Source organism: Scyliorhinus torazame, chromosome 6 (genome assembly GCF_047496885.1).
Source record: "Scyliorhinus torazame isolate Kashiwa2021f chromosome 6, sScyTor2.1, whole genome shotgun sequence".
Classification (NCBI taxonomy): Eukaryota; Metazoa; Chordata; class Chondrichthyes; order Carcharhiniformes; family Scyliorhinidae; genus Scyliorhinus; species Scyliorhinus torazame.
In genome coordinates this window covers 44,524,843-44,547,174 of record NC_092712.1, presented here as the reverse complement: position 1 = coordinate 44,547,174, position 22,332 = coordinate 44,524,843, and the positions used below count along the sequence as shown (strand labels likewise).

Sequence of the window (22,332 nt, the reverse complement as noted above, 5' to 3'; positions counted from 1 at the left end):
CCTGCACACTCTCCCTCACCCCCCCCCACCTGCACACTCTCCCTCACCCCCCCCCCCACCTGCACTCCGCTCCCTCACACCCCCTCCCACCTGCACTCCGCTCCCTCACCCCCCTCCCACCTGCACTCCGCTCCCTCACCCCCCTCCCACCTGCACTCTGCTCCCTCACCCCCTCCCACCTGCACTCCGCTCCCTCACCCCCCCTCCCACCTGCACACTCTCCCTCACCCCCCTCCCACCTGCACTCCGCTCTCTCGCCCCCCTCCCACCTGCACACTCTCCCTCGCCCCCCTCCCACCTGCACTCCGCTCCCTCGCCCCCCTCCCACCTGCACACTCTCCCTCGCCCCCCCCCCCACCTGCACACTCTCCCTCGCCCCCCTCCCACCTGCACTCCGCTCCCTCACCCCCCTCCCACCTGCACTCCGCTCCCTCACCCCCCTCCCACCTGCACTCCGCTCCCTCACCCCCCTCCCACCTGCACACTCTCCCTCGCCCCCCCCCACCTGCACACTCTCCCTCGCCCCCCTCCCACATGCACTCCGCTCCCTCACCCCCCTCCCACCTGCACTCCGCTCCCTCACCCCCCTCCCACCTGCACTCCGCTCCCTCACCCCCCTCCCACCTGCACTCCGCTCCCTCACCCCCCTCCCACCTGCACTCCGCTCCCTCACCCACCTCCCACCTGCACTCCACTCCCTCACCCCCCTCCCACCTGCACTCCGCTCCCTCACCCCCCTCCCACCTGCACTCCGCTCCCTCACCCCCCTCCCACCTGCACTCCGCTCCCTCACCCCCCTCCCACCTGCACACTCTCCCTCGCCCCCCCCACCTGCACACTCTCCCTCGCCCCCCTCCCACATGCACTCCGCTCCCTCACCCCCCTCCCACCTGCACTCTGCTCCCTCACCCCCCTCCCACCTGCACTCCGCTCCCTCACCCCCCTCCCACCTGCACTCCGCTCCCTCACCCCCCTCCCACCTGCACTCCGCTCCCTCACCCACCTCCCACCTGCACTCCACTCCCTCACCCCCCTCCCACCTGCACTCCGCTCCCTCACCCCCCCCCCCCCCACCTGCACACTCTCCCTCACCCCCCCCTTTGGCCGCAGCCTTCTCAGGGAAGCCAACCCAGTCTCCGGGCGCAGCGCAACAGTCCGCTCACCTCCTCCCTGCTCAGTCAGCCAGCATGACTGGCTGATAACTTTAGAAAGCAGGTGTGCATGGTGACGGCGTGAACTGGGGTCACGCCGTCGGGACTTCGGCCCATCCGGGCCTGAGAATAGCAGGGGTGCCGGAGAATCGCCGTTTTGGGTGTCTCGGGCGATTCTCCGGCCTGCGGCCCGCGAAACTCGACCGTGCCGTTCCCGCCACTTAGGACAATCGCGGGAGGGCGTCGGACCGGCGTCGCGGGAAATATTGGCGGCCCAGGCGATTCTCCCAACCGGCGTGCAAGTGGAGAATCGCGCCCAGGAACTCTGGAAACCCAGACAATCCAAACAGCAAAATCTCAACCATCTTTAATTTCATAGATAAGTTGTTTAAAAGGCAGACTGTGAAACTGAATGGGAACAAAATCAAAATAAAGTGGATACAGGAGTCACAATCACCTGTTATTGAAAATTTATATCAACAAAAGCTCCAGAACATACCATTAAACCCTCTGATATAATCTTGAGAACATAGACGGAAAAGGTGGTTCCAATGAAGAGTTATATCTTGGTGTAAGTCGAATTAAATGACCGATCTGAAAAATTGTCATTACATGTGGTAAAAGGAAATCGGCCTCATACCATCATACTATCCTTTATTTAGATTCAGGACCCTAGTCTCAGACTCAACTACGTCAATCTCCATCTTGGTGATGAATTCTACCATATTATGGTCGCTCATCCCCAAGGGGCCTCGCACAATTGGATTGCCAATGATTCCGTTCTCATTACACAATACCCACTCTGTGATGAACTGTTCTCTTGTTGGTTCCTCAATGTATTAGTCGAGAATACTGTTATGTTTCAAGAGGTTTTGCTTTTACTCACAGTAAACACAAAGGATAAACAGGTTGCCACTTAACCAGTTGTCAGAGTTTATTTACAGGTATTGTTTGCTCACAGACTAAGATGGAAGTGAGGGAAAATCTCCCAAGAGCCTTTGATGATCTCACCACATAATCATGTGACACACGACACAGAGGGCACTGGTTACAATACATAACATCCCTCTCCCTGGACTCCTGTAGTGCGACAACAAATATTAACTCAAACTTTTACTCATGGTGAACAGTGATTATTGAATGAAGTATTATATAATTAGGCAGAATCTATCATTTAGGAATCTTTGTTTCCACTCTTGGCATCCTCTTCCACACTGGCTCTTGCTCATCATCTAATAAAGGCTGCGAATGGGGTGAGTCCATCCCAGGGAAATCCTCCTCGGCCTGAGCTCCTCCAGTTCGGCACAAGCTCCCTTATCCTCACCTCCCAGGAAAGACCCTTCTTGGTAACCTGGTGGCAATTGTAGGGAGGGTACTTACCAGCCTGCCACCCCTCAGACTGCAATGTGGGTCTTGAAGGGGGAGGGGAGGGAATGAGGGTGGGACAGAAGTGGAAGCTCTTGGGGGGGGGGGGGGGTGAGTTGGGGGGATGAGGGGTGTTGAAGGGAGGTCAGGCGTGAGGTGGGGGAACGAGGGGTGTTGAAGGGGGGTCTTAGGAGGTGAAGGTGGACTGAGTGGGGGGGCTGAGGGCACCAAAGGGGGAGTTCTGATGGGGGCCTTGCCAGGGATTAGGGTAGGGTGGTGCCCTGCCTGCGATCCAAGGTGGGAGGGTGCTGTATCAGCTAATGGAGATTGGAACGCCCAATCTCAAGAGGTGCGGGACCTGTCCAGGGATTCGTCCCTTTTCAGTTGCAGTGCAGATCCTGGCGTTCCCTGGAATGACACGAAAAACCCGATTTTGCAAGCAAACATTACCAATTGCCATGGAAAAGCTGGTGGGAACACTTAGGGCGGAGTTCACCGCTCCCCCGATGTCGATTTCGTAATCGATCGGGCGGACGATCCCTTTTGATGCTGAATCTGGGGTGGCGCCTGTTTGACGCAGGTATTGTAGGCACTGCTCCTTCTGAAATTGCATCTTCACGTTGCGTGCCACACGCCGTTGGGAAGGCCTCAGCGCATCATCTGAAGGTCCTCAACGTACTGAGTTCCTGACTGCGCGGTCGACCTATGGTCTCGGTGGTCGGGTGCCAGGTGTGGCAGCCGGGGACTGTGTCCAGCACTGCCATGGTCGGACGTGAACTGTGCTGCTGGCCGGTGGGGCTTCCACAAGGGCTGGGGGGGGGGGACACTATCCGGCAGGCCGGGTCCGCGCACAGCCGGCACCATGTTTTACGGCGCGACCGCTGCAGGTCGTCAGCATGCGCGGCCACGGACCCGGCCATGCTCCAGCCGAGAGTTGTACGTGGCACGGATGCTAGTCTCTCACCTGCCCCAGAATCGATGAGGGGATGGCGCCGATTTTTAAAAATGTAAAATGCCACCAATCCTCCGCGCCTCGGCTCAGAAACGGTGAATCCAGCCTTTAGACTCTGGAATGGAGAATCCCGGCCATAAGATCCGGAAAGAAAACGTTTGCCCATTGTCGGGTAGATTAGAACTAGGGGTCACAGTTTAAAAATAAGGGGGTCTCCCATTTAAGATGGGGATGGAAATGTTTTTCTCTCAGGGGGTTGGGGCATTGTCTTGCCCAGAGCGGCGGAGGCAGGATCATTGAATCTTTTCAAGGCTGATTTCGGTAGATTATTGATTGACAAAGTCAAACAGCAAGGGGTTGAAGGAAAGTCGAGGCCACAATCAGATCAGCCATGACCTTATTAAATGGTGAAGGGGCGAATTGCCCAGTCCTGCCCCAAATTCACATATTTGTGATCCACTGCGATTGATCCTGATTGGCAGAATATGAACTGTGGAAACAATTTCTGTTGAAACTGTGTGTCCTTGGTGGCTGCATCAGGCTACCAGGAATGCAATCTCCTTGAAGGAATATCACCACGTTTAATTGTCTTTCCAAATTATAGAGCATCTCAGCCTTTTGGCTAAGATCATGTGTAGCACCTGCTCTGCCTTTTGGCTCAGATTTGGTATGTCTCTCTTGTGGGGACCATGAATTGGATTCAATTTGAACTTGAATTGGTTTTTGGAGCAGACAAGGAGCTGGATTAGGCGTCCGCCTCTGTCCACACTCTGAGCCCTGGCTTGGTAACTCAGAAAAGTAATAGAGCACGAGGTTTGTTAGACTGGTATGAGCGAAATTTTCCCTGATATACTACTGTGTCACCAGCAGGTGGCGGTGGTTCTCACTGAATGAATTAGGAACCTCTCCGAATCACAGCACAGAAGACGCCCATTCAGACCATTGTGTCTCCGCCGGATCTCCATGGGAGCAATTCACCGGTAGTGCCACTTTCCCAACCTTCTGTCCGTTGCACTGAACATTCTTCCTTTTCACATCACCAATCCAATTCCTTCTTGGCTGTCTCGATTGAATCTGCATGCACCACACTCTCGGGCAGCACATTGCTCTTCTTTTGCCATCACCTTAAATCTCGAACCTTCCACCAACAGGTACAGTTTTTCCCGAATTCCTATGTCCCAGGCCCCTTGTGATTTTGAATACCTCGAGTAGATCTCCTCTCAGCTTTCTCTTCTCAAAGATAAACAGTCCCAATCCTCTCCAATCTACCTGCTTACTCGAGCACCTCCTCACTAACCTGCCTGCCGCAGACACATCTGTCCATCTGTTGGAATACCCGGCACAAAGGAAGATGGTTGTGGTGGTGGGAGGTCAATCATCTCAGTTCCAGGACATCACTGCAGGAGTTCCTCAGGGTAGTGTCCTCGGCCCAACCATCTTCAGCTGCTTCATTAATGATCTATTGTCCAACAAACGGCCTGAGGTGGGGATGTTTGCGGATGACTGCACAATGTTCAGCACCATTCGCGACTCCTCAGATAATGAAGCAGCCCATGTCCAAATGCAGCAAAATCGGGACATTATCCAGGATTGGGCTGTTAAGTGGCATGTTACATACATTGCCGCACAAGTGCCAAGCAATGACCATCTCCTATAAGGGAGGATCTAACCATCTCCTCTTGACATTCAATGGCATTACCATCATTGAATCCCCCACTATCAACAGCCTGGAGATGGTCATTGATCAGAAACTGAACTGGACTAGCCACATTGATACTGTGACTACAAGAGTAGGTCAGAGTCTGGGAATTCCACAGCGAGTAAGTCACCTCCTGACCCCCCAAAGCCTTTCTGCCATTTACAAGGCACCAGTCGGGAGTCTGATGGAATACTCTCCATTTGCCTGGATGAGTCCAACCCGCTTGATTGGCACCCCACCCACCACTTTAAACAGTCACTCCCTCCACCACCGATGCACAGTAGCAGCAGTGTGCACCATCCACAAGATGCACTGCAGCAACTCACTCCTTCTACCGCACCTTCCAAATCCACAATCATTACCCCCTAGTAGGACAAACGCAGCAGATACATGGGAACCCCACCACCTGGAGGTTCCCCTCTGAATCACTCACCATCCTGACTTGGAAATATATCGCCGTTCCTGTGAAAGATTCAGTCACATGAGGGATAGTTCTGAGACCCGAATGCCTGAGGATGATGGAGCCAACAATAAAGTTCAATAAACAAACGGTTTAATGTGGATGGATGCGGCTGCATTCTGCTACCATGCCCCTACTCACTGGCCTACATTGGCTTCCGGTCAAGAAACAACTTGATTTTAAAATCCTCATCTTTGTTTTAAAATCCCTCTCTAGCCTAGGTCCCTCCCTATCTTGGCAATATCCTCCATCCCCACAATGCTCTAAGATATCTACACTCCTCTAATTTCAGCCTCTTTGACTATCCCCACCATGAGTGGCCATGCCTTCAGCTGATAGCTCTGGAATTCGCTCTCTGCCTCGCCGCCTCACCATCCTCCTTTAAAACAATCCTTAAAAGTTCCCTCTTTGACTGAGCCTTTGATCATCTGACTTAATATCTCCCTGCAGTGTTATTTTGTAAAACAATAGTCCTGTAAAGCACCATGAGGTGGCTCAGGACACTTGAGGATGTTATATAGATACAAGCTATCGTTGCCGTTGGTGTTGGCGGCACGATGGTGCAGGGGTTAGCACTGCTGCCTCTTGGCACCGAGGACTCGGATTCAATCCTGGTCCTGGATCACTGTTTGGCTGGAGTTTGCACGTTCTCCCCGTGTCTGCGTGGGTTTCGCCCCCACAACCCAAAGATCTGCAGGCGAGGTGGATTGGCCACGCTAAATTGAACCTTAATTGGAAAAAATGAACTGGATACTCTAAATTGATATTTTAAAAAATCGTTGTTGGTGTTTACTGCAGGCTAATATGTGACAACATTCCCTGGAGATCTCTCGTTCCTGGGAGAGGGAAAAAAGGGATTCTTCCTGCTGAGCCTTTGCTGATTGTTTTGTCTCTTTCAAATTATCTGGAAGCTCAGAGTCATCCGCTCCTCCCTCACTGCGGCACTCCACTGTGCTTCCTCTGATCCTCAGGGTGTGATGAGGGGGTGGGGGGCGGAGTCATCTCCACTCCCATGTCTTCTTTATACAGTGCACCTGCTACTCTTTATTTTTCTGAGACTTTACTCACAGCTGTGGGGTGTTCCCAGGACAGAGCTCAACACTGTTCACTCCATTTGCATTTTTACTCTTCAGTAGGTCTATCTGCCCTGCAGATTGCCTGCCTTGCTCGAGTGAGGAAGTGACTGGCACATGTGAGTATTCCATGTCTCTGCAATCCACTCAGTGGGTGTATTTTTAACAGGCCTAGTCAGCACGTGGCCCTCACAATCCATATTAACACTGAGCTACGTTGCTCTGTTTATCTGGTTATAAATATGGCGGTCAATATGGTCGCCTTTCTTAATCCTAATTATGTTTCTACTTTCAGAGTCGCCAGGTATCTCTCGATACCGCCACAAGGTTCAACCCGAATACCGATCAAAGAGCCAATACACCAGTTAGTTAGTTCAAAGTCAATACTATTTATTTACACACACAGTAAGATCTACTCATGCACAACAGTACTACAAACTAAACTATCTCTAACGCTAACGCCTATACTTAGCTTTGGGCGCCCACTCAGTCAGAGGAATAATGGCCGTTGTTCGGATCTGAGGCTGTTGGGTTCGAAGAGATACAGGAGAACAGCTAAGGTCGTCCATCTGGTAGCGAGCGTTGACATTGAACTTAATTGCTTCAGGTGATGTTGGTGGATGGGTCTCTCCGCCTGAGAGCCAAATCCAAGAGAGTGATTCTCTCTCGGGCGTTTCTTCTTATACCCGGAGGGGCTTCGCTGCTTTTGGGCGGGCCTTAAACTTGGCCCCAATCAATTGGGCCGCATCTTGATCACTGGTATTGATCTTGACCAATAAAGGGGTGGGTGCCCTGATGGCTGGCGTGTCTTAGGTGGCCGTTGGCGTTGCTTTGTTTGCACGTTCGGTTTGGGGAACTGGCGCCGGAATGTCTGGAGCAGTATCGGTTGCTTGAGTGTCTTTCCTTTGTTCCCAGAGATGGGCCATCAAGATGTTAGTTGACCTACAGTTTCAGTCCCAATACGCATACAGGCTCTGTGCCTGCTTGTTTTCCTAACATTGTGCATAGTTCCCTACATTCATTATGAGCATCCATTTTGTATTCTGGAAGTGGCCATCCCAGATGGCTACACTCCCTCCTTGTAAGCCTCAACGCGAAACGTGAAGGATCAAATTACTGCATCTTCTTCGTTCTTCTCCTCAGTCGGGTACCCATAAGCAAGGACAGGCCCTACGCTACTCTGTCCTATGGATTGAAGCTTTTACCTAAATTACTTTATGTACACACATCATTATAAAATTCTACGGGGCGCTATGACATTCAGGCATGCATTACAAAATAAATAAACTGGAACCTCTAACTATCCTTCACTAAACTATTTTTAATCATGAAAAACATGTACAACATTTTAAACTATACAGTAGCAGCAACACAGGTCTCTCTGGCTTGGCAGTCAAGCACAGAGTTTTACATTTCTTTTATTAGAACAAACAAACACAAAAAAACGGATGCACGTTAATTCACTTAAAGAGGGTGGGGGGTTTGTTGAAATCCGAAAATAGGGGATCTGAATGTGTATACCGAAGTGCGGGAGGCTTTCCTCCGCCATTTCCTAAGCCTTAGTGTCTGAACGACACTGCAGAGTATTGCAAGTACTAATAGTGCTTCTACAACGTAGGACAGGGAATACCAAGTAATGAACTTGTCACACCAGGTCGGTGTATCGGTTTCTATCTCTGGGTGTGGTGTGTGGCAGGGATGGGAAACATTCACGGCCTGTGTGGTAGGGGTCAGGGAGGTCGCGTCCACGCGCAACTGTAATGATCCCGCGAAGATCCAAATATAGACCATGATGGTTGTCTTCATGGTCTTCTTTCTTTCGTAATCTTCCTGAGGCTTCTGTGGTTCTGGATTTCTGTGGACACAAGCATATCTGTTATTATCTTGCTTAAGATCTCGTATGTCTGTCTGTCTGTCCTTTTATTGCCAATTACCCATTATAATTGGTCACCATTTGTGACTCCCTCATTTTGTTTTTAAACCAAATATTTGGGACAAGACATCCGAGAAAAAGTACTGACACAGCGCGAGCCGTCTTGCAGCCTGTGTGGGTGATGCGGTGAGTGTACCATCCCAGGGTTTGAGGATGTAAATAGCATATGGAAAGCAACCTAAGGGTCCCCATGAAACAAACAAAAGAGCTTTGAACCAAAGGTTCCAAATGGGGTGCGTATGGGCGCTATGACAGCGGGGCAAGAATGGGTGGATCCCCGGGTAGGACGGTGACTAGTACCGTATGAGCCCTACCCGAGCGTAGCTGACCAGATGTGGGTCCTCAGGCAGGGCGGGGATTAGTGCCGTCACTCCACTGCCTGAGTGACCGGCAAGAACGGTAAGAATTTGTGGTCGTCGTGGGGGTTGCCTTTTGTGGCTACCTTCTACCTTCAAAGCAGAAGAGTAGCTATGATCGCTTGTCTGCGGACAAACTAGTTCCTCGAACAGCCATTTGGCATCAGAAGGGTAGTTCTGGCTGCATCAAGATATGGCGTGGGGCCATGAAATCCTTGAGTTAACAAACAACATTTAACATTCACAATAACAAACATTTAACGTAACACACAAACGTAACAAAAATCGTGCAGGTTCCATCAGAAGGGACACAGTAAATCTCCATCGGTTCCTTTTTACCATCATCTGGACACCTAATTGCTCTAAAGCGAACAGAGTCGCAAAGGGATTTGTGTGGTGGGAGTCAGACTCTAAGTCATCATCTTCTCCCAGTTGCCATACTCGTGACTGGAGTAGTTGTGCCAAAGCTGCTTGGGGCGAATTGGGGTCCATCTCATAGTTCCGGATGAGCCTGAACAAATTGTCTCGGTGCTAGTGTTTTGTATCGAGGTTGGAGCTGCCAGGGGGTAATCCATAATCGTCGGGCGGTGGGTCTGGATCAGGGGCTTTAATATACGTTATTTCAAAGGGGTCGCTGGAATCATGTTAGGAATCGCTGGGAGTGGGGCCTGGTGCAGGGGTGTAATCGTAGCGTGGTGTGCTGGGGCTGTCGCTATCGCTATCGCTGTCGCTGCTGGTTGGAGGAAGGGAGAGGCAGAGTCGTGCCTCTGAGGGTGGAGTCGTAGTCGTGTCTGAGGATGGGCTGGACGGGTTGGGGGAGGGTAGGAATACGTCGTTTGTGGGCGGGACGTGCTCATCTGCTGCTGCAAGCGAGATGTGGTGTGCATGGTTGTTCTGCGAGCCATAAGCCTTTGCTGGTTTATGTGGAACCACGCAAACTTGCCATTCGGATAGGTGATCTTATATACAAAGGGACTGACTTTATCAGAGATGGAGTACGGTCCGGCAAATTTTGGGGAAAGGAATGAACTGGGGTTGTATAGGGATAGCATGACTTGTTGCCCTACTACAAACTCTGTGGCATGTACTGTCTTATCAAAGCAAACTTTGCTTTGCTTCTTGCGTGTCCCAAGTGTAACAGCTGCCTCAAGCTGGGCTGCTTTTATATTTTCTAAAATCTGTTGAACTGCTTTCTCATGGGTGAGGGCAGTGACTGTGGGGCTGGTCAAATCCAGTCCTAACAAATATTCTGTCCCTTTCATGGGTCGTCCGGTCATGAGGGTGTGGGGGGTGTATCCTGTCGATGTGGATACCGTGTTTCTTATGAACATTAGTGCAAAGGGGAGAACTGTGTCCCAGGTGCTGTTTTGTTGTTGTTGCACCATTTTTCTGAGGGTCGCTTTTAAAGTTCTGTTCATTCTTTCTCCTATGCCGCTTGATTGGGGGGTGGTATGCAATATGGAATTTTTGTTTGACTCTGAAAATTGTAAGGACGTTTTTCATCACTCGTCCTGTAAAATGGGAGCCTTGATCGGACTCAAGACTGCGTGGGAGTCCCCATCTTGTAAAGATGTGCTGAGTGAGGATTTTGGCTGTCGTTTTGGCCGTGTTTGTTCTGGATGGAAAGGTTTCCACCCATTTTGTGAAGGTGTCGATGACCATCAACACATACTTGAAACCATTCCTGCAGGGGGGTAGGGGTCCTATCTAATCGATTTGCAAGTTCGTCCAGGAGCCATTAACGGGGCTGGTGTGACTTAGCTGACCTTTCTTTGCGTATCTGCCCGGATTGGTCTGGGCACAGATTAAGCAGTTCTCAATGTAGTGTGTCACATTAGTTTTTAAATCAGGCCACCAGCAGAGGAGTCTGAGGTGGGCTAGGGTAGCTTCTATGCCTTGATGTCCATGATTGTCATGGAATTGACAAATAATCTGATTCCTGTCCTGGCTGGGGACTACATAAATTCCATCTTTTAAAATAACACCGTCATGTGTTGTCAACGCGTTTTTATACTTATAGGGATCTGGGAAGTTGCCTTTTCAAACTTCCCTGAGCTTCTCATCTTTTTGGGCCTGTGCTAAATCCTGAATGTTGGTCTGTGAGACCTGAACCACGTGTACTGGGGCGCTTTCGGGGGGGGTTCCAAAAGTGACCGTGTCTGGAACCTGCCTTCGCTAGGGCGTCTCATTTAACGTTACCAGCGGGGAAAGAACGATGGTGGCTACAAACTTTAATGATGCCATATTTCCTATCTTTGGCTGTCTTTAGGATATGCCGGAGTCATGGGGCTGAGGGTAGGGGCTTTCCATCTGCGGAATCCTCTAGATTCTCACAGGGGTAGGAATTCGGTCAAATTGTTGCAGACAGACAAACTGTCAGAATATATGTCGGCTGGGGTCGCAAACGAGTCAGGGTGTTCTACAATATAAGCCACGGCTGCTAGTTCTGCTGCCTGTGATGCGGGGGCTGTGCTGAGGGCTCTTTTTAAAGCATCCACGGCATCCGTGAGCTGTGGAAGCCATTCCCAAGGTGCCTGCTTCTTGAGAGGTTCGGATAGGGGCGCTGCCTTTGTGGCAAAACCGTCGATGTGGTTTCTACAGGCCAACCAGTCCTAGAAATGACCAGAGGGCTGTGACATTATGGGGCAGGGGTAATTTGACGATCGAGTCGATTCTTTTCTGCTCAATCTCGCGTTTGCCATGTGTGATCACTGTTCCTAAGTAAATCATTTTTTCCTGTAAAATCTGGGCCTTCTTGGGGTTCACTTTACAGCCAATTTTTTGAAGGAGTCCTAAAAGTTCGGTGAGAAGCGAAACGTGCTCTCCCTTTGTGTCCGTCTGTAAAAGCAGATCATCTACATGTTGGACCAGACAATCGGGTTGGCAAAATTTAGCTAAACCATTTGCCAGCTGCCGGTGGAAAATGGAGGGGGAGTTGTGGAAGCCTTGTGGAAGGCACGTCCATGTATATTACTGTCCCTGGAAGGTGAAAGCAAATTTATATTAGCACGCTTTATCCAATGGAATGGACCAAAAGCCGTTGCTAATGTCCAAAACTGAAATTTTTTTTGACTGTAGTCCCTGTTTGAGCATGGTCTTGGGACTCGTGGCTACAGTGGGGGCTGCTGCGGGGGTTACTTTGTTCAGTTCCCGGTAATCAATGGTCAGTCGCCATGATCCATCGGGTTTCCTGACGGGCCAAATGGGTGCATTGTTCGTTGAGGCTACTAATCGAAGTACGCCTTGATCAAGCAGACTCTGTAAAACTTTTGAGATTTCTCCCTCTGCTTCTTGGGGAAAACCGTACCGCTTTTGGGGTCTGGGGTCGGGACCTGTAATATTCACTAAGCCAGCGATCTTGCCACAGTCGTGCTTGTGCTGTGCAAATGCTGTTTTGTGTCGCTGCAAGACTTCCCTAACTTCTTTATTCTGACTAATAGCTCGGAGGTCGAACCAGAAGTCTCCTACAGCGCTAATTCTATTTTCATAGTCTCCAACTGTGAGCGTGGCGGGGGCTCGTGCGGCCTTTGCCATTCTCCACACACATTTGTTTACTGGATCGAATGATAGATTGTGGGAGCTCATAAAATCAGTACCTAAAATGTGTTCGGCTTTCTAGGGTAGATCGACCAGAACCACGGGGTGTTTTGTTTTAATGTTCCCGATCTGAATTGCTACAGGGGCTGTGATGTGTCCCTGCTGTAAATGCCCTGTAAAACCGCTGAAAGTAATGGTGTCCATGGTGGGCCATGTGTCTCGCTGAAACATCGTGGAGGAATTGAGCGTGGTGCGGGACCCTCCTGTGTCCCAAAGAAATTCTACAGGGTATCCCCGGACTGTGCCTGCCACTACCAGTCTACCGGATTTGTCCCAAAGGGTGTCGCAGACCCATGTTGGGGAGCCCGAACACCGTCAGTCGGTGCCGTTCATATCTGCGTTATCAGAACGGGCGCTAATGCTATGGGTTAGCTTTGCTCTATTCTTATTTAGGGTGCCTGTCTGTTGGTTGCTCTGCTGCTTCTGGGGCGCATTGCACTCTCGTGCATAGTGTCCTAATTGGCCGCAATTATAACACTCCTGGGATTTGGTTTGCTGTGGGCTGTTTCTTCCCTCATTTACCCATGCGGGGTTCTGGTGCGTCCTAACTGGATGCATGTCTGCCTGTTCTTCCTCGGTTTTAACAAATGCGGTTTTGCCTTGGATGGACTGTTCCCAAGCACGGGACAACCTTTTCAAAACCCATTTCTCGTTGTGGGCCTCGTCTGAGGGGTCGTAATTTGCGCAAGCTCTCTGTCCTGCCTCTGTCGCATGAGAGACAAGGATGCTGGTCCATTTGGCCATATTATCTGAGGTCAAATGGGTGCGGGCTAACTCTCCAAACACTGCTATGAAATGTATCCACAAGCGTCCAGCAAACGCTGTGGGGTGCTCTGTCCTTTTCTGCCTACATTTGTTTAGGCCTTCTACGGGGTCTCCTTTGTTATAGCCGATCGCATCTAGGATCGCAGTGTGCATTTCTAGGAGTGCCTCCTCCTACATTTTGTGGGTCAGGAAGGGCTGCCACGACTGGAGGGTCAAGGCTTAAAACTGTGAGCTTCACTTGCTCTTTTTCATCCAGGCCGTACATGGTCACCTGTTGCTTTACCCTTGCAATGTAATGGTGGGGATCTGATGTGGGTCGGAATGGTGTAATCTTGTCGCACGTGTCCCTTAATTGAGTGATGGTTAATGGGGTGGTGTATAGAAAATCTGGGTCACCTTCCGCTGTGGCCCTGCGCTGTGTGGTGACAGGGTTCATAGGGTTGTGCCCTGCCTGTGCAGTCGGGGGTTGGGGTGCTTTTCTCTTTTGTGGTTTCTCCTGTGTACATGTGCCATGTACATATCTATGGGCAGTCTCGTTTAACTCCTGCCAATCGAGGCCATTTTCTTGGTCTAATTGGGATCCAAACGTGCTCTGGAACCCATTCTGGACAGAAAGCAGAGATTGCAGTTTTGCAATATGCTTCCGGCACTTTGCATGGTCTACCGAGCTCTGCCTGTGTTCCGTTGTCCCGTTTGGTCTCCTTACCTGAGAAAGGACGTACTGGCACTGGAGGGTGTGCAGAGGAGATTCATTAGGTCAATCCCAGAACTGAAGGGGTTGGATTACGAGGCGAGGTTGAGTAGACTGGGACTGTACTCGTTGGAATTTAGAAGGATGAGGGGGGATCTTATAGAAACATATAAAATTATGAAGGGAATAGATAGGATAGATGCGGGCAGGTTGTTTCCACTGGCGGGTGAAAGCAGAACTAGGGGGCATAGCCTCAAAATAAGGGTAAGTAGATTTAGGACTGAGTTTAGGAGGAACTTCTTCACCCAAAGGGTTGTGAAGCTATGGAATTCCTTGCCCAGTGAAGTAGAGGCTCCTTCATTAAATGTTTTTAAGATAAAGATAGATAGTTTTTTGAAGAATAAAGGGTTATGGTGTTCGGGTCGGAAAGTGGAGCTGAGTCCACAAAAGATCAGCCATGATCTCATTGAATGGTGGAGCAGGCTCGAGGGGCCAGATGGCCTACTCCTGCTCCTAGTTCTTATGTTCTTATGTTTTTATGTTGTGGAAGTGTGGAGTGCTCGTAAGGCTGCTTTTAGATCATTACACTGTTTCTGTAACTGCTCAATTTGTTGTTCCGTTTCATAGAACATAGAACATAGAACATTACAGCGCAGTACAGGTCCTTCGGCCCTCGATGGTGCGCCCACCTGTGAAACCACTCTAAACCCATCTACACTATTCCCTTATCGTCTATATGTCTATCCAATGACCATTTGAATACCCTTAGTGTTGGCGAGTCCACTACTGTTGCAGGCAGGGCATTCCACGCCCTTACTACTCTCTGAGTAAAGAACCTACCTCTGACATCTGTCCTATATCTATCTCCCCTCAATTTAAAGCTACGTCCCCTCGTGCTAGACATCACCATCCGAGGAAAAAGGCTCTCACTGTCCACCCTATCCAATCCTCTGATCATCTTGGATGCCTCAATTAAGTCACCTCTTAACCTTCTTCTCTCTAACGAAAACAGCCTCAAGTCCCTCAGCCTTTCCTCATAAAATCTTCCCTCCATACCAGGCAACATTCTGGTAAATCTTCTCTGCACCCTTTCCAATGCTTCCACATCCTTCCTATAATGCGGCGACCAGAATTGCACGCAATACTCCAAATGCAGCAGAGTTTTGTACAGCTGCAACATGACCTCATGGCTCCGAAACTCAATCCCTCTACCAATAAAAGCTAACACACCGTACGCCTTCTTAACAACCCTCTCAACCTGAGTGGCAACTTTCAGGGATCTATGTATATGGACACCGAGATCTCTCTGCTCATCCACACTGCCAAGAATCTTACCATTAGCCCAGTACTCTGTCTTCCTGTTATTCCTTCCAAACTGAATCGCCTCACACTTTTCTGCATTAAACTCCATTTGTCACCTCTCAGCCCAGCGCTGCAGCTTATCTATGTCCCTCTGTAACTTGTAACATCCTTCCGCACTGTCCACAACTCCACCGACTTTAGTGTCATCTGCAAATTTACTCACCCGTCCTTCTACGTCCTCCTCCAGGTCATTTATAAAAATGACAACAGCAGTGGCCCCAAAACAGATCCTTGTGGTACACCACTAGTAACTGGACTCCAGTCTGAACACTTCCCATCAACCACCACCCTTTGTCTTCTTCCAGCTAGCCAATTTCTGATCCAAACTGCTAAATCTCCCTGAATCCCATGCTTCCGTATTTTCTGCAGTAGCCTACCGTCGGGAACCTTATCAAACGCTTTACTGAAATCCATATACACCACATCAACTGCTTTACCCTCATCCACCTGTTTGGTCACCTTCTCAAAGAACTCAATAAGGTTTGTGAGGCACAACCTACCCTTCACGAAACCGTGTTGGCTATGTCTAATCAAATTATTCCTTTCCAGATGATTATACACCCTATCTCTTATAAACCTTTCCAAGATTTTGCCCACAACAGAAGTAAGGCTCACTGGTCTATAGTTACCGGGGTTGTCTCTACTCCCCTTCTTGAACAAGGGGACAACATTTGCTATCCTCCAGTCTTCTGGCACTATTCCTGTTGACAAAGATGACTTAAAGATCAAAGCCAAAGGCTCAGCAATCTCCTCCCTAGCTTCCCAGAGAATCCTAGGATAAATCCCATCCGGCCCAGGGGACTTATCTATTTTCACCCTTTCCAGAATTGTTAACTCCTCCTCCTTATGAACCTCAAGCCCTTCTAGTCTACTAGCCTGAATCTCAGTATTCTCCTCGACAACATTGTCTTTTTCCTCTGTGAATACTGACGAAAAATATTAATTTAGCACCTCTCCTATCTCCTCGGACTCCAAGCACAACTTCCCACTACTGTCTTTGACTGGCCCTACTCTTACCCTAGTCATTCTTTTATTCCTGACATATCTATAGAAAGTTTGAGGGTTATCCTTGATCCTACCTGCCAAAGACTTCTCATGTCTCCTCCTGGCTCTTCTTAGCTTTCTCTTTAGGTCCTTCCTAGCTAACTTGTAACTCTCGAGCGCCCTTACTGAACCTTCATGTCTCATCTTTCCATAAGCCTCCTTCTTCCTCTTGACAAGTGTTTCGACTGCCTTAGTAAACCACGGTTCCCTTGCTCGACCACTTCCTCCCTGCCTGACGGGTACATACTTATCAAGGACACGAAGTAGCTGTTCCTTGAACAAGCTCCACATTTCCATTGTGCCCATCCCCTGCAGTTTTCCTCTCCATCTGATGGATCCTACGTCTTGCCTCATCGCATCATAATTGCCTTTCCCCCAGATATAACTCTTGCCCTGCGGTATATACCTATCCCTTTCCATCACTAAAGTAAACGTAATCAAATTGTGGTCACTATCACCAAAGTGCTCACCTACCTCCAAATCTAACACCTGTCCTGGTTCATTACCCAGTACCAAATCCAATATGGCCTCGCCTCTCGTTGGCCTATCTACATACTGTGCCAGGAAACCCTCCTGCACACATTGGACAAAAACGGACCCATCTAAAGTTCTCGAACTATAGCGTTTCCAGTCAATATTTGGAAAGTTAAAGTCCCCCATAACAACTACCCTGTTGCTTTCGCTCCTATCCAGAATCATCTTTGCAATCCTTTCCTCTACATCTCTGGAACTCTTCGGAGGCCTATAGAAAACCCCTAACAGGGTGACCTCTCCTTTCCTGTTTCTAACTTCAGCCCATACTACCTCAACCGACGAGTCCTCATCAAACGTCCTTTCTGCCCCCGTAATACTGTCCTTGACTAACAATGCCACCCCTCCCCCTCTTTTACCACCTTCCCTGAGCTTACTGAAATATCTAAACCCCGGCACCTGCAACAACCATTCCTGTCCCTGCTCTATCCATGTCTCCGAAATGGCCACAACATCAAAGTCCCAGGTACCAACCCATGCCGCAGGTTCACCCACCTTATTCCGGATGCTCCTGGCATTGAAGAAGACATACTTTAAGCCACCTTCCTGCCTGCTGGTACACTCCTGCAACTTTAAGACCTTACTCATGACCTCACTACTCTCAACCTCCTGTGTACTGGAGCTACAATTCAGGTTCCCAAGCCCCTGCTGAACTAGTTTAAACCCTCCCGAAGAGCATTAGCAAATTTCCCCCCCAGGATATTGGTACCCCTCTGGTCTAGGTGTAGACCATCCCGTTTGTAGAAGTCCCACCGACCCCAGAATGAGCCCCAATTATCCAGAAATCTGAAACCCTCCCTCCTGCACCATCCCTGTAGCCACGCGTTCAACTCCTCTCTTTCCCTATTCCTCGTCTCGCTATCACGTGGCACGGGTAACAACCCAGAGATAATAACTCTGTTTGTCCTAGATCTATGTTTCCACCTAGCTCCCTGAATTCCTGCTTTACATCCCTATCGCTTTTCCTACCTATGTCATTGGTACCTATGTGGACCACGACTTGGGGCTGCTCCCTCTCCCCCTTAAGGATCCCCAAAACACGATCCGAGACATCACGCAACCTGGCACCTGGGAGGCAACACAGCAACAGAATGCACAACACACCACAGAATCTCCTATCTATCCCCCTAACTATGGAGTCTCCAATGACTAATGCTCTACTCCTCTCCCCCCTTCCCTTCTGAACAATAGGGACAGACTCTGTGCCAGAGACCTGTACCCCATGGCTTACCCCTGGTAAGCCCCCCCCCCAACAGTATCCAAAGCAGTATACTTGTTACTAAGGGGAACGACCACAGTGGATCCCTGTACAGACTGCTTCCTCCCAGCCCCTCTCACCGTCACCCATCTATCTTTATTCTTTGGAGTAACTACATCCCTGAAGCTTCTATCTATGACCACCTCTGCCTCCTGAATGATCCGAAGTTCATCCAGCTCCAGCTCCAGTTCCCTAACGCGGTTTCTGAGGAGCTGGAGATGGGTGCACTTCCCACAGATGAAATCAGCAGGGACACTGTCGGCGTCCCTCACCTCAAACATTCTGCAGGAGGAACACTGCACTACCTTCCCTGCCATCCCCTCTAGATAAAAAAAGAGAAAAAGAAAGAGCTTACCTGTTATTCACTCCCCTTCTCAGTTTCCTCCCTTACTAACACTAACACATTGCGTGTTTTGGTAGGCTTTGTCGTGTTGTGACTGAAAACTGTTTAAATGGGCGAGACATGATTGGTGTGCCCGCTTGGCATCAGCCATCTCCTTGTCGTTCGCCGCCAACTGCTCTCTCAGTTCCCTGTTCTCTTTCTCATACTCACTCACGTCTCCTTCACTATTCTTGTTTCTCTCCTCAATCTCTCCACGGAGCGTCCTTACGACCGCCTCTGTGCCTCGCAATTGTGCCAACCAGGACATGATTGCAATCGGCTTGCGAGCTTTCCCTCAGCTCTTCCTATGGATCTCTGTCAGGTTCTCCCACCAAGTATGCCCTATACTTCCGGGACCTGTTTCATCATTCGCGCAGAATTCGCTCCAAAGGGGCCATCCTTTCCCTTTGAGGTACTTTCTAATCTCCTCTTCCCATACGGGACACTGTCCTACTCTACTGGTCGCTGCGACCTCAAATTCTTGGGGGTTCATAAGGCGTTCCAGTGCCTTCATTGCCATTTCTATCGCTATCTTTGGGGTCTCTACCGAATTTGGAACAGGGGGTGATAAAGTGGTGATGTAAACAAGGGGACGGCTTACACTATTTTCCGGCCTTCAAAACTCCTGACAGTTTTACGCAACAAAATCTCTAAGGTTTACCTTATACCCCTGTTAGTACGCATGCAAATAACACACTTCCGAATCTTGGAGGTTTGATCAGTATTGGTCTTACGCTTGTGGTTTTTTTGTTTCCAATTGGATTCTAATTCAAATTTTGGGTTCTCTCGGAGTGACTAGGAAACTTCTAGGTCAAGTCCCGTCAGATGTCGCCAGTAATGTTGCTCTGTTTATCTGGTTATAAATATGGCGGTCAATATGGTTGTCTTTCTTAATCCTAATTATGTTTCTACTTTCAGAGTCGCCAGGTATCTCTCGATACCGCCACAAGGTTCAACCCGAATACCGATGAAAGAGCCAATACACCAGTTAGTTAGTTCAAAGTCAATACTATTTATTTACACACACAGTAAGATCTACTCATGCACAACAGTACTACAAACTAAACTATCTCTAACGCTAACGCCTATACTTAGCTTCGGGCGCCCACTTAGTCAGAGGAACAATGGCCGTTGTTCGGATCTGAGGCTGTTGGGTTCGAAGAGATACAGGAGAACAGCTAAGGTCATCCGCCTGGTAGCGAGCGTTGACCTTGGACTTACTTGCTTCTGGTGCAGCTGGTGGACGGGTCTCTCCTCCTGAGAGCCACATCCAAGAGAGTGATTCTCTCTCGGGGGTTTTTTCTTATACCCGAAGGGACTTCGCCGCTTTTGGGCGGGGCTGAAACTTGGCCCCAATTAATTGGGCCGTATCTTGATCACTGGTATTGATCCTGCACAATAAAGGGGTAGGTGCCCTGATGGCTGGTGTGTCCTAGGTGGCCGTTGGCCTTGCTTTGTTTGCACTTTCGGTTTGGGGAACTGGCGCCGGAATGTCTGGAGCAGTATCGGTTGCTTGAGTGTCTTTCCTTTGTTCCCGGAGATGGGCCATCAATATGTTAATTGACCTACAGTTTCAGTCACGTCTGGGAGCTGCCTTCTCAATACCCATACAGGCTCTGTGCCTGCTTGCTTTCCTAACATTGTCCATAGTTCCCTACATTCATTGCGAGCATCCATTTTGTATTCTGGAAGTGGCCATCCCAGATGGCTACAGCTACCAGCAGTAAATACCACTCAGCAACACAGGTGGATTCGCTGGACTAGTCATATAAATACAGTGACTATCAGGTCAGGTCAAAGGCTCGGAATCCTACGGCGAGGAACTCCCCTCCTGACCCACCAAAGCCTGTCCACCATCTACAAGGCACAAGTCATGAGTATAATGGAATACTCTCCATTTGCCTGGATGAGTGCAGCTCCAACAACACTCAAGAAGCTCAACGCCATCCAGGAAAAAGCAGCCCGCCTGATTGCTCCTCCTTCCATAAACGTTCAAACCCTCCACCACCGATGAACAGTGGCAGCCGTGTGTGCCATCTACAAGATGCACTGCAGTAACTCGCTAAGGTTCCTCAGGCAGCACCTTCCAACCCCATGACCACTACCATCCAGAAAGACAAGAGCAGCAGATACCTGGGAACCCCACCACCTGGAGGTTCACCTCCAAGTCGCTCACCACCCCGACTTGGAAATATATCGCCGTTCCTTCACTGTCGCTGGGGCAACATCCCGGAACTCCATCCCTAACAGCACTGTGCGTGTACTGAAGGACTGCAACGGTTCAAGAAGGCAGCTCCTTCCAAAGGGCAACTAAGGATGGGCAATAAATGCTGGCCTAACCAGCGACGCCCACATCCTGTAAATTAATTTGGAAAAAGGTAAAATATTAACACCCGCACCAGGTGAGAAGTAGAATTAACTCTCACATTGAAAACATGACCAAAGCACAAGCTGTATAGGCCAAGGAATGATACTAACAATCCATCTGCAGTTGTGGCACAGGCAACGCCCAGGCAACAGTCGTGACTTTAACCACATCAATAACTGTATCCACGGCAATAAAATGGGAGAGAGAGAGAGAGAGACAAAGACAGAGAATGCTGATATGTACAAGACAAGACAGGTTCAGATAACTGTAGAAACGCATGACCCATTTTGTACCGCACATTTGTGACAGATTACTCATTTGTAAGGCCTGGGTCTAGAATCTCTCCTTCTGGGTTACTGTCTTTAGTAGGCCACAAACGAGCCTGGGCCAAGTTCGGAAAGGAAAACTTGGTTTATTGCAAAGTAATTATGTTTACAATAAACATCAGATCCCAGCCGGGTCTGCTGTGTCGGTTCCATAAGAACCGACTTTATACTGATCTCAACCGTGAATGTCCTTGGGCTCCCCGCCTCCTTAGCGGGAGGGCTCGGACTTGGCGAGACTCACGGGGAGATGGATTGTTCCAACCCCATAGATCACGTGCTGTCAGCTGATGATGTGTGCACATTTTGGGCTGGATTTTGTGGAGTCCACTGGAGCCGGACTGCGGGAGAACAGGAAAACTGAAAGCAAGTAAATTAATGGTGGGAAGGTAACAAGACGTGAGCCTGGTCTGTTAGCAGCGCAAGGCTCAGTGACATGCTTAATGGCACACTCTTTATCATTTCAATGCAGTTTGGTGCAATTTAATCCTGCTGTCCCAAATTAGTGAAACTCATATGTGTGACTTCAGTAACCCCCCACAGTGAAAGCTGACAATTTATCTGTGTCGTCCTTGACTCACTGTCCTTTGGACTTTCAGGGCACTGGGTTAATCTTGGGGATGTTTTCTCTGAGCCAACACACGCTGAGGCAGGAAATCCAGGACCCAGAACGACTGGGTCTAAGATTTAAAGGGGCGGTGGGCCATCCCTTAAAGTGGCATCACAGATCGGAGTCTCCGGAGGGATTTCAGAGGCTGCCTGCAAGTAAAGAGTGATGGAATGAAGCAGTTAACCTCGATCCACAGAAAGATTGAGTTAACCGAAATTCTGACTCATGATCAATTTGGAAAACATTAACAACTGGACAATGCCTTCAATTAACTGCATTATGAAGCGCTATCAGTTCCTGGCAACAATGGAAGAAGAATTAACACTGGGGCGATGCTATCAGCTAAGCATCCCTCACCGCAAGAAAAATCAACTTATCTTCTGTTGTGTAAACACCAGGAGGGAGAATTTGT

At 49.5% G+C, this 22,332-nt stretch overlaps 1 non-coding gene across 1 annotated transcript; it reads left to right on the top strand.

Moving 5' to 3' along the window:
• The first annotated feature begins 4,070 nt into the window (after positions 1 to 4,070).
• Positions 4,071 to 4,270, top strand: LOC140425904 (U2 spliceosomal RNA). The gene has a single exon (XR_011948060.1). It is a non-coding gene; the product is annotated as a U2 spliceosomal RNA (small nuclear RNA).
• The last annotated feature ends 18,062 nt before the right edge of the window (positions 4,271 to 22,332 follow it).